At 45.0% G+C, this 18,311-nt stretch overlaps 1 pseudogene; it reads right to left on the reverse strand.

Moving 5' to 3' along the window:
- Positions 1–18,311, reverse strand: part of LOC109027631 (solute carrier family 23 member 1-like) — a 47,839-nt pseudogene that overhangs the window by 10,467 nt on the left and 19,061 nt on the right.

Genomic DNA, 18,311 nt, shown 5'->3' on the forward strand with positions numbered 1-18,311 from the left:
CTTTGGGAGGCCAAGGCAGGCAGATTGCCTGAGCTCAGGAGTTCGAGACCAGCCTGGCCAACATGGTGAAACCCCATCTCTACTAAAAATACAAAAATTAGCTAGGTGTGGTGGCGCACACCTGTATTCCCAGCTACTTGGAGGCTGAGGCAGGAGAATCGCTTCAACCCAAGAGGCAGAGATTGCAGTGAGCCAAGATAGCACCACTGTACTCCCACCTGGGCGGCAAAAGTGAGACTCCATCTCAGATTAAAAGAAAAAAAAAATTCTCACCACATCAAAAGAACATTTTGTTTTGTTTTGTTTACAATCCTAACAATTAACTATGGGAACAATTTGTGAGGATCAACCAACGCCCTTTGGATCTGCGGATGGTCTCATAAAGACTGCAGTCACCCGCCAATTCCACTTGTGCAGCCCTGGGCCTCTTCTGGCCTCAGAACTGACTTTTGGGCAGGGAGCTGTGGTACCCTAGAGAAGTGGCAGGAGATCTCTGGTCTTGGGCCTGACGTCCCCCTACTCACATGGAGAACCAAATGGCCAGAGCTCATCCTTGCGAAGATGCAACACGAAGCAATACCTTAAAAGGCCACGAGGGGGAGGTGTGATTCCATAAATGAAGTGGTCTTTGCCCTGGTGCCTCTTTCAGGGTTAATCTAAGACTTCTAATTGATTCGTAGCCTGCTGTGTCTATGTATCTTTCTTTCTTTCCTCTCCTTTAAGGGCCTTATTTTAGAGATAATGCATCAAATAAATGTTTGTTCTGTATATTGAATATAGTTTTATGTTCTGCATGAAATGCACTCCCTTTAGTAGGAAAAAAAATATTTTCTGCTTTATACTTATCTGTTCCTCTCCAGCTATGTTTCAGCGTGGTTCGGTGGTCCTTCTGTGGAAAACGTTCCCCTCGCCTGCGCTAAAGGCTTTGAAACCTTGGACAAGTATCAAAGAGTCCATGATGTCACAGAATGTAGAATCTGCTTTTGGGGTAGATGCTGGCTCAGCTATTTGCTCACAGATATCAACTATAGCTGTGTGCCAGAGGCATGCAGGAGGACAGAGGTGGGCAGATCTGATAATAGAAAGACACGATGCTACCAAGCTGCATGTCAGAACCACTGATGGAGCTATAAGAAAATGCAAGGGGGGCACGGTGGCTCACACCTGTAATCCCAGCTCTTTGGGAGGCTGAGGTGGGTGGATCACCTGAGGTCAGGAGTTTGAGACCAGCCTGGACAACATGGTGAAACCCCATCTCTACTAAAAATACAAAAATCATCCAGGCGTGGTGGTGGACACCTGTAATCCCAGCTACTCAGGAGGCTGAGGCAGGAGAATCACTTGAATCTGGGGGACGGAAGTTGCAGTGAGCCAGGATCGTGCCACTGCACTCTAGCCTGGGGAACAGAGGGAAATTCCATCTCAAAAAAAATAATAATAAAAAAAGAAAAAAGGAAATGCAAGGTGGAGTGTGGGCAGCAGGGAGGGTCTGTATTGTTCCAAAGCTCACAGGACTTGTGCTGGGAACTGCAGAGGTCCACTGAGATATGTGGAAAGCAATGTGATTAGACACCATCATTTCCATGTCACCTTAGAAAGCTCCATCCTGAAGAATTCCTGCTGACCTTATGGAGCTTTCCTGTGAAAAAATGGAGAGCCATGAAGAGATTTTAAGCAGAGACTAATCTCATCAGAATTAGGTTCTAGAAAGATCCTTGGGTAGCCAGGTAGTAGAATGACATGGGCAAGATTCTGGAAAGAAAGAATGTAAGAGGTCACTGCACGTCCAAGTGCAATGATGAAGCCATGGGCCTGGAAATGGAGAAAAGAGGACAGGAAGCAAGTGGGGGTGTTGAGAAAATAGAACCCACCAGTGAGGGTGTGGAACAGCAAGAAGCTACAGATAATGTGGGTGCCTGGGTGGGCCCAGTAAGACAAGGATCGCAGAAGTCAGGAAGGGGGCATGGGCTGAGCTTCACAGAGGCCACTGAGGGTGAGGTGCCCTTAGGACATCAGGCAGGGATGGTTGGGACACACGTGAATATTCAGGGTTGGAGCTCAGATGCAGGGCTGGGTTGGAGGTAATGAAACTCCCCACTACACTTCAGAAAGCCACCAAAGAGCTCTGCCAGGGCCAGTATTGAATTTCTGCCTGTGGAATCACCACAAGCAAAGAAGGCCAGATGTGGAAGACAAAATCATAGCCCCTTACAGAGGCCCGCGCCCTTCTCCCCAAACCTGTTGTTGGGGTGATCAGACCCAACACCAGGTCATGAGGGCGACAAAGTCTGGCGGAGTCAAAAGATTGAGAAAAGACAGTTTGAGAGAGACAAGTGGGACCAAGGGGCTATCGCAATTGTGGAAGCTGTGAAGGCCCCGAGCTCTGGGAGCCCATGCTATTTATTGTTAATGAAACAAAGAAACAGGTGGTGAGAATGTGGAGGTTGAAAGGGCACATTGCATTAAGCCCATGATTTACAGCTGTGATGGTTTAGCATTTGCTCTGCTACTTGAGATAATGGAGAGCAGGTTCTTTTAACTCAACATACAATTGATCCTGGGAGAGCAAGGAGCCAGCAAGTCTAGACACATTCTAGAGCCACAAGCCCTGGATTCTATCCAAGCCACGAGGGACTTTATGCCCTAGGATTAGATTATGGTGTGTCAGGGTAGCCTTCCACCATTTAGCACAGAGCTTGGTGTTCCAAAGGCCACAAGGGGTTTTAGACCCTGGACCCTGGACATGTTCCAAGACTCTTTTACATTATGTCAGACATGCAAGCCCTGCCTCAGCTTCTCCCAACACTCAGCTTTTTCCAACACCTGTGAATCTGTTTTCCTTTCTTTTCTATTTTCTTTTTTTTTTTTTTTTTGAGATGGAGTTTTGTTCTTGTTGCCCAGGCTGGAGCGCAGTGGCGCAATCTCTCCTCACTGAAACCTCCGCCTCATTGTGAATACAAATAGGATAATAATAATGAGCAGTCATGATGAATTATAGGTAACAACTTTGATGCTTTTTAAGGTTTGATAACATTCATGAAAGTCTTTGTAAACCACAAGAGTTTACCAATATCCAGGCCCTCCATTATTCTTTCTGGGTGACTCTCCACCAAAGAGAACGTACATGGCACTCCCTCCCCAGGGAGCACTTACATGGCAGAAATCCCCCACTGGATCCCGGCATTATTGCCTGCAGAATCGAAGAGGGGCAGGGCCACTGGGGAGTTAGTTGGAGCAACGGCCAAGGAGCAGATGAAACCCATGAGAAAGCCAGTCAGGCCTGAGAAGCCCACCAGCATCTGGACACAGGAAGTGACCGTGATGGCACCCTGCAACCGAAGGGGAGAAGTGCTCAGGACTGTGGGCCTCAGTGCGGCCCAGGCCACTGTAACAGTCCCGGAGGCTGCAGCCCCTAGGCGCAGCCCAGGCCACCGTGACAGTTCCGGATGCTGCAGCCCATGGTGAAATCTGGTGACCCCTAGGCGGTTCCCAGGCAGTGCAGGGGCAAAGCTGGACCCCAAAGGAACTGAGAGGAGAGCTCTGATTTCCCTCCTCCCTCCAGTCTGTATTTCCAACTGCGTGTTGGACTTTTTCGCTTAACAAAGCTTTTCAGGAAATAGGCTTCGAAATTAATTCTTGATTGTAGTCACAATGATGATGATGTTGGCGGCTCCCAACACTAGCACACTCGGTCGTGTATTGAACATCTTGCTGCAGCATTTTTCTGTTTTCCTAGTGTCTATTGCAGAGGTCGGCAAACTTTCTGGGTTTCTTTGTTTTGTTTTGTTTTGTTTGTTTGTTTGTTTTGACGGAATCTCACTCTGTCACCCAGGATGAAGCGCAGTGGCACGATCTCAGCTCACTGCAACCTCCGCCTCCCGGGTTCAAGCGATTCTCCTGCCTCAGCCCCCTGAATAACTGGGATGACCGATGCGCGCCACCATGCCCGGCTAATTTTTTTTTTTATTTTTAGTAGAGACGGGGTTTCACTATGTTGGTCAGGCTGATCTTGAACTCCTGACCTCGTGATCTGCCCGCCTGGGCCTCCCAAAGTGCTGGGATTGCAGGCGTGAGTCACCACGCCCGGCTATGCAAACTTTTTCTGTAAAGGACCAAAAAAGTGAATATTTTCAGCTTTATGCCCATACGGGCTCTGTCACAACTTTTCCAGACAAGATGTGAAGAAATGAGTGTAGCTGTGTTCCAATAAAACTTCACTTATAGACACTGACATTTGAATTTCAGATAATTCTGATGTGTCATGAAATGTTCTTCTTTTGATTTTTTTAACCACTTAAAATGTAAAACCATGCTTGGTCGTGGGCTGTCTGCTCTAAAGGAGGTGACGGGCCAGATCTGGCTCCTGGGCTGCAATTTGCCAACTTATCTGCCGGATTAAGTTTGCTTTATTTCCCCTTTTTATTTTACTGTTTGGATGTTCGACTTGTTATTTTATTCTTTTAGAAGTTGCTCACGACTTTTTAATGTGAATTGTTCACTTAACACTGCCCATGGGTAAATAAAATGTCTAGTCTCCCATCAAATAGTACAATGACCTTAGAAAACTTGAACTTCAACCACCATTCTGCTATTGTTGTCAAATATTTGTTTATTTTTCCACTGCCATTGCTCATTATTGTTTTGATTATATTTTCCTACAATTAGTGCTTATTTGGATTTACCTAGTACTGTGAAGTAAACGTTTGTGTTCCCTCAAAATTCATATGATGGTGTTTGAAGATGGAGCCTTTGGGAAGAAACTAGGTTTAGATGAGGTCATAAAGTGATATGGTTTGGCTGTGTCCCCACCCAAATCTCATCTTGAATTATAGCTTCTATAATTCTCACATGTTGTGGGAGGGACCTAGTGGGAGAACCGAATCATGGGGGTGGTTTCCCCCATACTGTTCTCATGGTAGTAAATAAGTCTCACAAGATCTGATGATTTTATAAGGGGTTTCCCCTTTCACTTAGCTCTCATTCTCTCTTGTCTGCTGCCATGTAAGACATGCCGTTCACCTTCCGCCATGATTATGAGGCTTCCCCAGCCACCTGGAACTGTGTGGCTCCATTAAACTTCTTTTTCTTTATAAATTACCCATTCTTGGGTATGTCTTTATCAGCAGCATGAAAACAGACTAATACATAAGGGAAAAGCCCCTTTGATGGGCTTAGTACCCTTATAAAGAGAAGAGATTTTTCTCTGTCTTCTCTCCTCTCTCTCTCTGCATGTACCAAGGAAAGTCTTTGTGAGGACACAGCTAGAAGGTGGCCATCTGCAAGCCAGGAAAGGAGCACCCCTCAGAAGCTGACCATGCTGGCATCCAGATCTCAGACTTCCAGCCTCCAGTACTGTGAAAAAATAAATTTCAGTTGTTCAAGCCACCCAGTCTATGGTTGGTTTTTGTTTTTGTTTTGTAAAGACAGGGTCTCACTATGTTGCCCAGGCTGGTCTCGAACTCCTGGACTCAAGCAATCTTCTGGCCTTAGCCTATGAAGTAGCTGGGACTACAGACATATACAGGCACCGCACCCAGCTATAGTATTTTGTTGTGGCAGCCCAAGCTGACTAACCCACCTATGTTTTCTACCCATATGTTCCTCTGCTCACTTATAGCTTCTTTTCCACCACTCTTTCATTCGAGATTCCATTTCCTTTTTCCTGAAGTTTAGCTTTTAATAATTATTTTAATAAGGGTCTGTGACTGATAAACTCTTAGTCTTTGTTTACCTGAAAATGTCTTTATTTTGCTATCAGTGTTGCCTGATGTGGGGTTCTACAGTGGGATAGAATTCTAGGATGATAATATTTTCTCTTAGCATTTTGAAAATATTCCATTGTCTTCCAGCCTCTACCGTTGCTAGTGAGAAGGCTGCTAACTGTCCAGTTGCTATTCTTTTGTAGGCATTTTTTTCTTTCTTATTAAGATTTTTCTCTTTGTATTTGTATTGCAGTTTCATTATGATATATCTAATTGTAGACTTAATTGTTTATTACACTTGGGACTACATGTGCTTTTAAAATCTGAATATTCATATTTATCTGTTTCAAAATATTATTAGCCATTATATCACTTCTAATACTATCACTTTTCCATTTTCTCATTATCACTTTCAGGAATTCCTATTAGAAACATGCTGGACTTCTCAGTCTAGCTTCACATTTCTTAACTTCTGTTTCATATTTCTCATCCTCTATTTCACATTTCCCATCTTTTTATCTCTCAGTGCTGCATTCTGGATTATTTCCTTAGATAATCTTTCAATTCATGAATATCTCTTTAGCTGTGTCTAAATGCTGTTTAACTCATTAAATGCATTTTTAAATTGCAGTGACCTTATTTGTTTTTATTACTAAACTTCTATTTGGTTCTATGTTCAAATTTCCTTGTTCTTGTTTCATTTTATCTTCTAGATTATGGTTTCTATTGCTTCTTTACTCTCTTTAATTATTTTAAACATATTGATTTACTATTATCTTTTAAATTGTTCTATTAGCTCTTGATTCTACTGATTCTCTCTCATAATACATTATTACCTGGTGTGAAATGACAAAATTTATGTCTGTAAACTCTTCTTCAGGGACATTCTTTTTTTTGCCTGTGTCTTACGTGCTTTAGAATGTGGAAATATCCCTAAAGAATAATTGTACATTTTCTTCTGTGAGAACCACAGGTATTTTATTGACAGGACCAGTTTTAGCTTTAATTTCTGAGCTTGCAAATCTTTCCACCACACCCATATGTGTTCACGTTTGTAGAGTTGGAGTCCTTATTTTTCATGCAACTCCATATTCTAACACTTCCCACAGACCTCTAGGAAGAATAAACGTTTCCTTGTTTATTCCCTGGAATGGTAGCATTATTATTTCCCACAGTCACTGAAGTGGGTGCTCTTCCAGATCCCAGCTGATCATTACAACCCAAGCTCCTAGCCTTCGGTCCTATAGCTGGGTCTGATTCTTTACCCAACCATCATACGCCCCATGATCCTGGCTATAATTCCCATCTTTGTGTCTAGAAAGTAAGGTTTTCCCCCTTGGTTTTGAACTTGATTCTGGATTTAATAATAGTTCATCCAGCATTTTCAGGTGTTGGTAATGTTTGTGGGTTCTATGTTAGCTTAAACTACCATGATACTGGAGGATGACGTTTAAATTGGTCTAAGGTGTTGAAAACTGAATTTGCCGTTTCTTCCCACGGTTTTCTACTTTTTCTGCAACCACCATTCCCGCAAAACAGAATCATCTTTCACTTTTCCCTCTCCACTACTTCTTGCATCCCAATGAGTAATGATAATCCTGTTGGTTCCATATTGCTGTCACTTTCATCTGTGGCTAGTATTGTGCTGTATAATTGGTCGGCTGACCGTCAGTGGTTTCAAGCCTTGAGATGTGTGTGGATCATTATAACTTAGTGAAACATGAGGAATCTATCTTCCCTTCCAATAGGCTGACTCGGTGAGTAAAACCAATCAATCATCAATTAATAAGATGAAGTTGAAATTAGCAAGAACTTTCTCGTGTTTTCAGCACTGGTGAAAAACATTGGCCCAGCAGAGGGAGCTAAAATACCACAGATAAGACCCTAGGTTTGTGACACACTGTGCTGGACACTTGGGGGCAGTGTGGGTGAAGATGGCTCCCTCAGACCTGGGCCCTCTGTTTCAGAGCAACGATTGGCAAACTTTTTCCGTAAAAGGCCAGATGGTAAATATTTTAGAATTTGTAGGCCACATGTAGTTTCTGATGCACGATCTTTTTGTAAAACAACCTTTAAAAGCATTCTTAGTTCATGGGCCATTAAAGGAAAACAGGTCACAGGCTGGATTTGGTCCAAGAGCCATATTTTGCAAACTGCTTTAGAGGACTCTACATATCACAAGCACAAAAGTAAACAGCAAATGTATTAAAGAAAATAAGAATGCCTCTGTCACTTGGAATCTAGTCCTCAGTGCTGGCAGAGCATGACCCAAATCCCTAAACATCCACTCTCACTACTGATACTGTTCAGGCCCCAGGAACAGTCCTTTCCATAACTGTTGTCCACTGTCCTCAAAACACAAGGCAACTGCTTCTAAATGCACTGAAGTTTTCTGTTTTTGCATTTTTAGACAGTCTTGCTCTGTTGCCCAGGCTGGACGACAATGGCACAATCTCATCTCACTGCAACCTTTGCCTCTCAGGTTCCAGAGATTCTCGTGTCTCAGCCTCCCGAGTAGCTGGGGCTACAGGCGTGCGCCACCACGCCTGGCTAATTTTTGTATTTTTAGTATAGATAGGGTTTCATCATGTTGGCCAGACTAATCTCGAACTCCTGACCTCAGGTGATCTGCCCGCCTCATCCTCCCAAAGTGCTGGGATTATAGGCATGAGCCAACACACCCAGCCATACTGAAGTTTTTTCAGTTGTTCCATTGCAGTGATAGAGGCAGACATTGCATTAAAATACAGGAAGGATTTGAGCAGCAGAAGGGCTTAACTAGGAGTAAAGACGAATTAACTTGTCAGATCTTATTTCTTGGGAAGTAGGAAGGCAACAGATTCTTACATAAGGAATCGTAGTTCTCAGCGGGGCTGAGTGTAGGGAAACCCTGCCCTGGAATCTAGCAGAGCAGATGCCCAGTTTTAATTTGGATTTACCAAAGCCAAGTATAGGCTCCCCAGGGGACAGCAAAAAGCAACAAAAACAGGAAACCCCACAAACCCACAAACTGCATGTGTGCTGTGATTCATTCTATTGATGATATGATATGAATAGACTTCGCTGAAGAACTTCTTGATTTGGAAAAGATAGTGCAGCACATACCACTCTGAGATTGGACAACCGACCTGGCAAAACTCCAGGCCCCACCAGCTTGACGGGTGAAGGCCTTAGGTATATCTTGGTCTAGAGCTACATGGAACAGTTCTTTAAAGCTTGAAATGCCTTGTTAACTCTGGGTTCACCCTGAGATAAAAAGGAAGGACAGGAATTTGATGAGGCGATTGAGTCTAGTTACATCTGGGTGTACTTTTGGACTATATGTCAGAGTACAGGCACATGCAAAAAGGCTGTCGTTGAAAGTAGAGAAGAGTAACAGAAGGTTCTAGCTGAAATTCACAAGTTAGGGCTCAGATTGGTCTATTGCATCCTCACAGGCACAGTGCTCCTGAGCTATGGGAAGTGTTGGTGATGGAGTCTACGCTGAATGAGGACTGACCCTGCAAAAGACAGGTGTCCAGCACTGCCATGGGGCTTTTGGTGCAGATGTGGCCCAAGGCAGCTACTCAACCACTCTGCCTTTGAAAGACCATTACCAAGCAGTCCACCACTGGGCATTGTTTGGGGTTAGACCACTAATGAATAAGCAAATAAGTCTAAATCAGAGATGTCAATCATGTCTTGAGTGATGTCAGAAAGACATTCTAATGAGGAACGGCCTGATAAACAAAACGTGTTGATTACAGGGAAATAGTCATATTCAGGAAAAGAAAAGACAATTACCCAGGAAAGACACATAAGATCCACAAGCAAGTGATTTAGTCCCCATCCCCTAGGGCAGCCATAACCTCACAGTATAATCTAAATCCAGCAACACAGACTTGGGCCCCATTGTACACATCTTTGAATTCAGAAGCACTAGTTGGCATCTTTCTGAAGGTGGAACTCAATTAACTGGGAAAGGCTGGAACTAGAAGAATGCAACATTCTGTCCAGCCAACAGAAGGCCCCTGATAGAAGTATGGCAAGTCTAAGTCGGGCCAACGGACCAAGGTATGTATGACGTGGTAACTGTGCACATGCAAATCCTACCAGCAATTATACCATATGTAATTCCATGGATTCCTGGGCCATAGTTAATAAACTAACTGATCTGGCAAGTGAATCACAGAAAATGCTATTTACATTTCTTCCCTTTCATGGGACAGGACTTCATGGTTAAATTTTAGAGACTGGTTGTTCATATTGATGCCCCTTAGTCTTAAAAAGAGGGAAGTATGTCTCTGAATGTAGTCACTAGAGTCCACAAGATGACACCTTGGGCCACAAGCCATGCACACACACGCTCACAAACAACATAATCCCCACCTCCATCTGTTGCCACTTGTGTCACCCAGGACGGTCCAGATTGCCAACAGCAATGGGCTCATGTGCCTTTGGTGGGGGAATATACTTTGAGGGTTTATGGCCCATCACAGAGCTGGCAGGCTGCCTATCCTGGACATATGGCAGAGCAAGGGAAATTTAAAGACTTTTTAAAAACTGGTATTGACAATGTTTCTGGTTTGAGCTTTGCCCATTCTGCAACTAAAGATCTGACCCAGAGTACTATAAAAAGACTGGCAGCCCAGATCACCCACCAACATGATATCAACTTACACATCAACAGCTCAAGGATCACTTTTCACAGCATGAACGGGGCAAGAGTAGACCAAGAAATACAATCTCAAATGACCTCTTCATATTTCACATCACTTCTACAAAGCAGCACAATTTTGAAAAAAATTGCAATGTGTGCTTGAAGGAACAAAATGTTGGTGAGAAAGACACAGAGGCCTGGCTTTCCAGGGTAGGAGAAGCACGAGAGCAAGTCAACAGCGGAGCATTATCTAAGGCATAGGTTGAGAAATGGAGAGATAAGGAAATCTTTCCAGGACTAGGGATTTGATTGTGTTCCCTAAAGTAGGAATAATACAAATTAATTTAATTTCACTTGTTGGAACCCTGAAGGCATTTATGAGTTGTATTGATAAATCTGGTATTTTCAAGATGCACCCTACCCAGTGGAGAGGACCCAGTTACAATATACTTATTAAGTCATTTGAAGGTACCTTGGGAAGGACACATGAAGTAGGTTTAACGGTGTTACTTTTGCTGCTCACTATTTGAAGGATAACAGAGAAGGAATCCAATACTCCTCCTTTAATAGGAGCAAGGGAATGGGCTCAGGCATCCCAGTGGGGGGAAAAAAGATGGTAGCAGAAAGAACTGGAGCCACCAGAAATACTGCTGTACCAAATGATGCTACTTTTGCCCTTTGCCTTTAAAATAAGTTGCTAGTAAAATTATTTCTTAGCAATATTTTTAGATATGTCTTCAGTCTTAGAAGAGAGATGATGGCATCAGAGTTGATTCTACCAAACTGGAACACATTTAATGTTATTGTCTTGATAAAACTGGGCCCAGAGTACACTTGGCTGAGCTGGATGGGCAAGGAGGAGGGACCGTTGTGAACGCAGCCAATTCCTAATGTGATGCTGGCACATTAGGACATGGTCTGTTGCTTGAACTTTTATGTTAGATTAAGATTTGCATGACATTCAGTGAAATGAAAATCATGGAAATGATGATATCTGACAAAGTCTATATCAGTATATTTAACTCCAGTCACCAGTTAATGTGGTAAGCATAGGGAAAAAATGGCCCAAGGAAGTCAAACAGAACTACAAGTTGAGGAGGGACAATTATAGTTAACTCTAAATCATCCCAACAGCATCATTAAAATGCTACAAATGTACCACCAGGATGGCTAAAATAAAAAAGATAGAAAACGTTTGTGAGAATGTAAAATAACTGGAGCTCACACACACTGCTGGTGGGAGTTTAAACTGGAAGATCCGCTTTGGAAATGTATTTATTAGTGCTTACTAAAGGTGGACACATACACATTCTATGACCCAACCAATGCTCCTCCTAAGTACACTTTCAGGGGATGTACATATATACGTTTACTTAAGCACAAGTACACAAATATTCATAGCAACACTATTTACAACAGCAAATAACTGGAAACCACCCTTAAACACATAATTTGGATAACACAGAATTGATAAACTGCTGTCTGTTTATATAATGGAACATTATATAATGAAACATTATTCAGCAATGAGTATGAATCATCTACCACTGCACATAACAATATGGAAGAATCTTGCAAACATAATATTGAACAAACGAAGTCAGATACAAATGAATATGTACTGTGTGGTTCCACAAAGTTCACAAACAGACGAAACTAATTTGTGGTGTTAGAAGTTGGGATAGTGGTTACTGTTATGGGAGGGGTGACTGGAAGGAGGTATGAAAGGGCTTAAGGGGTGTTGGTAATGCCTATTTCTTGAGCTAGGTTATATAGATCAGTTCAACTTTGAAAATGTATTGTGTTCTTTGCTTTATGCTTGTAAGACTTAAATTAAAAGTTTATTTTATGGCTGGGCATAGTGGCTCACACCTGTAATCCTAGCACTTTGGGAGGCCGAGGCGGGCGGATCACCTGAGATCAGGAGTTTGAGACCAACCTGGCCAACATGGCAAAACCTCGTCTCTACTAAAAACACAAAAAATTAGCTGGGCTTGGTGGCACATGCCTATAGTCCCAGCTACTCAGGAGGCTGAGGCAGGAAAATCGTTTGAACCCAGGAGGCAGAGGTTACAGTGAGCCGAGATGGCACCACTGCACTCCAGCCTGGGTGACAGAGCAAGACTCTGTCTCAAAAACAAAAAAACAAAAAAGTTGATTTTAAAAGGTATTAGTTCGAACTTTGGAAGCAAGGAGGGAAAAAACAAACTACAGCAATATTATCAAGCACAGAGTAGCACTGTTAGGCACTGAGATGTTTTGTGGATTCTGTTCCTTCTTACTGGTCAAACATGGGTAGGAATAGGAATCTTACTGTTGTTTCCCGTCTTCCATGTTTGTCCTTTGTATTTCCTATATGGGAGAATGGCAATTGTTGAAGCAATGAGGCTATGAGGACCCTCAACATGGATCAAGGTGGGCTGTAGGATGGGTGCTGCCTGGTCTAAGGCTTCTTAGCTTGGCTCCCAGCTGTATCTAGGGAACCCACTGTGCTCTAGGTCCATAGGCCTAAGTTCTGGAACATCCTTGGTCTAGTCCCAGTGATAATGGGGAGTTGGTACAGAAGATAATAAATGGGGGCTGTATTCATGCCTGAGCAAACTACACTGGACTGGGCCCCATCATCACGTTGTGCTGTGTAATGCTACCCTTGCTCCAGAGCAGGTGGTGCCGGGCACAGCCCCAGGCCAGCCCATGCACAGATGCCATGGCCCTAGGTGTTTCAGGTTGAGCTGGGAAGTAGACGGTTAAGCCTCCCTAAAGATCTCAAGTGACCTTCACTCTCTCACAGTGTACCACCTACAGCTGCACCCCACCCACAGGCCACCCCTCCACCTGCCCACTTTGGGTGAGGATGCTGGGGTCTGTCCCTAAGCCTGTGGTGATCTCTCTGCCAACAATCCTGAGTGTGCTGACTTTCTTCTCAGTCCTTCAGATAAGCCAACCTGGAACATGGCTGACTTTCAGAGCCTGCTCCAGGCCACTACTTCCTCTCCCCAGATGATACAATTGAGTTTAGCAAGGGTCATGCTTCATGGTGGGATAAACACAGGGGCACAACTCTCCAAAATGGGCAAGCTAAGCTGGCAGTGCCCACTAACAGAGTGGTGCTGAGCCCTAGTCTGGCATGTTGGTTCTCCCATTAATCTGAGCCCACTGCGGACATTTATCAATATGGCACTTGTGCATCTATGAAGAACTTGTAGTAGAGTGCCTGGAAAACTCTAAGTGCTCAGTAACCACGATCTGTTGCTACCATCACCACCACCACCACCATCGTCATCACCACTACCCCCGTGATGTGTCTCTCTCCTCTTTATAGTCCCAACACAATGCTTGGAACCTGCCAGATGTTCAACTAATGATGTTTAGTGAATTAATATAAAGCAGGAGTACTACTCACTGCCCTACTTCCTGGGACTGGCTGGAGGAATGCTTGAGCTCTTCCTCCTTAATATACGCAGGAGTGTTTCCAAGAACACCCATTTTCACTCTCCATCCTTTCCATTGAGCAGCTCAGTCCCTCTCTTGCTCATCATTCTGTTTTATTTTCTTCATTGCACTTATAACTTGCTGAAATTTGCCTTTTCCATTTGCTTATTAGCGTCTTTCTCTCTCCACCCTACCTTACCACACATGTCCACTAAAACGTTAGCTCTGTGAGGGCAGAATCTTTCTCTGTCTCATCTACCGCAGTATCTTAAAGTCCACGATCTTGCCTGGCAGGAAGTTGGATAATGAATGTTGAATGAATGAATGAACTCAGAGTCCCTGTTGCAGACACCTCTCCTGCTCCCAGCCATCCCCCTTGCTCTGTTACCTCTTGGATCCTCTTCTGCCATTTCTCAGTGAATTCTGGAAAGTTGGTGTTCACCTGGCTGGCACTGAGTGTCCACTCAGGGCAATTCCAGGAGGGAAGGGAGAGCATGGCCAGAGAAGTTACCACAAAAGCAAACGTACCTCCCCGGGGAATGGGCAGCCTGGAGGGAGGGAAAGGATGCAGTTACCCATGAGGTCCTCTAGCACTGGCCTGTCACTGGCCCCAAGGAGGGCCTTCAATCCCAAGTCCTAGTCCAATTTATTTATTTATTTATTATGTGTTTACTTTTTTGAGATGGAGTTTTTCTCTTGTTGCCCAGGCTGGAGTCCAATGGCACAGTCTCAGCTCACTGCCACCTCCGCCTCCTGGGTTCAAGCGATTCTCGTGCGTCAGCCTCCTGAGTAGCTGGGATTACAGGCGCTCACTACCAGGCTCAGCTATTTTTTGTATTTTTAGTAGAGATGGGGTTTCACCATGTTGGCCAGACTAGTCTCGAACTCCTGACCTCAGGTGATCCACCCGTCTTGGCCTCCCAAAGTGCTGGGATTACAGGTGTGAGCCACTGTGCCCGGCCTAGCCCAATTTAGAAGCAAACCATGACCCCTCTGTTCTCAGTTGCAGAGAGATCCTATCAAGGTTCAAGGCAGACCCATGAGCCCTGTCAAACTTTGGACAGGGAGGAGAGGGAGGCAGGCAGGCACCCAGACCCACACCTGGGCCTGGAGATCCAAACCCAGGAGGAAGGAGTCAGGCCCTGAGAAAGAATCTGGGGATGGCATGGAGCTCAGTGAACACACCTAGTGGGTGCCATTCTCTACCTCAGCCCCAGAGAACCCTTCCCAGGCCCCAGGCCCACAGCGGAGCTCCCACATGTGCAATGCCCAGCAGTCGATTCTCCCACTATCAAGAGCTACACAGCTTAAAATCTGGATTGTCAGATTCTTTTGTGTCTTCAGAAACCAAGAGCGATCCAAGACCTTCAGTCTCCTTCTTATCGCAGGACAATAAGACATGTCCTTCGTCAGGGCATGTTCCCAGCCCAGCCCTCCTCACTCCTTCTGGGTTTCTCACTTTGGCCTCTGTGAGAACATCTAGCAGTGCCTGCTCCACCTGCCTTCCCGCTGAGGTCAAGGCAACCTGGTAAGTCAATCTCCAGCCACCCCTCTTACTAGAGGGTCAGAGGCTCTCAAGGCTTCCCGAGCCTGCCAGCTTTGGACATTAGAATTTAGGGGTAGGAAGGTGGGACAGAGGGACCGTGGCATCTTGACTGCATTTGTCACTGTGGCCCACCTAGTCCAGGTACTTTTTCTGAATACTATAAGGGTATTTTTGAATCAGTGCTTCATGAAGAAAGCATAAAGGATGATTCTTGAGAAAGAGCACATTTTATGTGAAGAAAATATAGTTTATGAAAGAGTTTTGCTGCTGAAATGGACTTTGTGGCCTGGTGAACATTAGGATGAGTGATGCCTGGGCATTGACCAGGCAAGTCCGTGGGCTTGTCTGGTTATGGGCCCAGCATGGGGATTGCCTAAAGCTCCTCAGGTACATCTAATGTACAGCCATCCATGCGGACAGCTGGTCTAGAGTCACAAATCTAGACCCACAAGTCTCCACAAGAGAATGGAGAACATTACATTGTGCACATGGGGTTGGAACACAGTGGTGCCGCTATGTATATGTGTATAAATGTGTATATGTGTGTGTATATTTTTTATTTTAAAATTATGAATCTGTCTGCTGTCTGGGACGTGTGCCCTACATTTCAGGTATAGGAGCAAAGTCAGACACGATCCCCATGACAGAGGTTTCCTGTCTAGTGAGGAAGGACAATAACAATAACTAATAACAAACTCTGATTGAGTGCTGTAAAAGGAAGTTATACAGTGCTTTGCAATCATGTAACAGAAAAGACTGTCCCAGTTTAGGATGATGGAGATAAGGAACTGATGGGGACAGGAGGCAGAGAAATTCTAGGCAGAAAAGGGCAGGTCCCTGGTGAAAACCCCACCCTCAAGCCAAAAACCTGGAACTGCGGCCCAAAGTGAGAACTTCTATCCCGTTTTCCTGCTTGAATGTTGCCTTTTCCTAAACTACCCATGGCCCCACCCCACCCCATCCTGTGCCTATAAAAACCCCAGACTCAGTCGGAGAGGAGCGGAGACTGTGGCTGGATGTTGGAGAGAAAAGGCTTGACTTCAGAGGGACAAATTGATGGCATAACTTCAGAGAAGAATCCAGCCAGAGACAGCTGGACTTCAGGGGAAGATTACCTACCCCCACCCCCAGTCCCCTTTTCAGCTCCCCTTCCCACTGGCAGCCATTTTCATCAGCAATAAAATCCCCTGCATTTACTATCCTTCAATGCATTCGTGCGACCTCATTTTTCCTGGAAGCTGGACAAGAGCTCAGGAGCCACAAGTGTGGATACAAAAGGCTGTCACACCGACCCTTTGTCCTCACTGGTGGAGGGCAGCTGCCTCACACGAAAAGGCAGAGGGTCCACTGAGCTGTTAACACTTAAGCTGTCTGTGGATGGCACAGCTAAAAGAGCACTGTACCATGCCCTCTGGGACTTTGGGGGTCACAGGCACCTCCACCTAGATGTTGCTGCGGGGCCCACATGGAGTTTGTTCCTGCCGGTACTGAAGCAGCCAGCTGGTTCCAGCACTCATTACTCCAGTTCCCATCTCATTTGCTCGCATGCTTCCTCCCATAAGGAGTTGAAAGCAGTGGGCTGAGTAACAGAGGCACCCCTGCTGTGAGTCCCGCGAAGGGGTCAGGGAAATATCCTGCTTTAGAATATCCTGCTTCAGGCCTGAGACGTCAAAGGGACAATGTCTGACTTTGCCCCTCATAGTATCCATCACGCCAGAAACATAACAGGCATTCCACAAATGTGAGCATGACTGCCTCTGCTCTCAGTGACTCCTCCCAACCCTGACTTCCACCTCCAGCTGGTTATCATTTGTCAAGTGCCACAGCCTTGCTGGCTTCCTAAGAAAGTTAACTACCCCTTTCTCCTGCTACCACATCACTTAGAATGTAATAATATGACCATGCTGGTTTTAATTATTTATTCACATCTCTAATTCCCCTTTTAAGACTCTCATCTCCTTGGACGCAAGAACTATGGGGGAGTCCCAGTGTCCACGCGTGGCAGAAAATCATGTGGCGTGAGGGTAAAGGCTGCAAGTACCTCAGCTTCAGGACTCACTAATGCTACAGCATCAAGGGTGGAGGTCGTGCCTACAGGGAACTGACAGCATTCAAAGCCTTCCAGTTACAAAGATCCAGGGATTCCCTGACCTACAAGGAATCTTCTCCTAGAAGACAGATGCCCTGGGTTGCTCCCAGAATACGGTACTAACATTGCCTCCATTTTCAAATACACCAAAACTGCTCACCTCTGGGGGAAGTATAAGTCACTTAATGCTATGGACCAAATGTCTGTATCCCCCCAAAATTCTTATGTGGAAGCCTTAACCCCCAATAGGATGTTATTTGGAAGTGGGGCCTCTGGGAGCTATTTAGGTTTACGTGAGGTCAGGTTGGTGACGCCCTCGTGATGGGATCAGTGCCCTTATAAGAAGAAACTCTTTTCCCCTCCCCACCCCTGCCATGTAAGGACACAGCACAGAAGGGAGCTGTCTGCAAGCCAATAGAGGGCCCTCACCAGAGCCCGACCATGCTGGCACCCTGATCTCAGACTTCCACCCGCCAGAACTGTAATAACATTTCTGTTGTTTCAGCTACCCAGTCTATTGTCTTTTGAGCAGACTGAGACACTTAGCAAACAAGAGGGAATGGGAAACAGTGAGTCACTTAATCTGTCTACGCCTGAGTTTCTTCCTCTGTACAATAAGCTGAATAATCATACCTGCCTCAAATGGTGTAGTGAGCATTACATGTTTTGTAAGTCATATGGTGCTCATTCATGCATCACCCGTACTGTTATTATCTTACAGGAAGGGGAAACAGATGAGGTATTGGGCTGGGCCCCTGTGTTCAGGCTGGTGCCCCACCTCATTTAGAGTGAATCATGGAGTCGACCTGAGATTTTCCTCTTCACCACTTTATCAGCAACAGTTTCCCCTTGTTTCTCCCCACTCTACAGGAATGAGGTATGAGGATATCAACTGCAAATAAG

The sequence above is a fragment of the Gorilla gorilla genome, chromosome 6 (genome assembly GCF_029281585.2).
Source record: "Gorilla gorilla gorilla isolate KB3781 chromosome 6, NHGRI_mGorGor1-v2.1_pri, whole genome shotgun sequence".
NCBI lineage: Eukaryota > Metazoa > Chordata > Mammalia > Primates > Hominidae > Gorilla > Gorilla gorilla.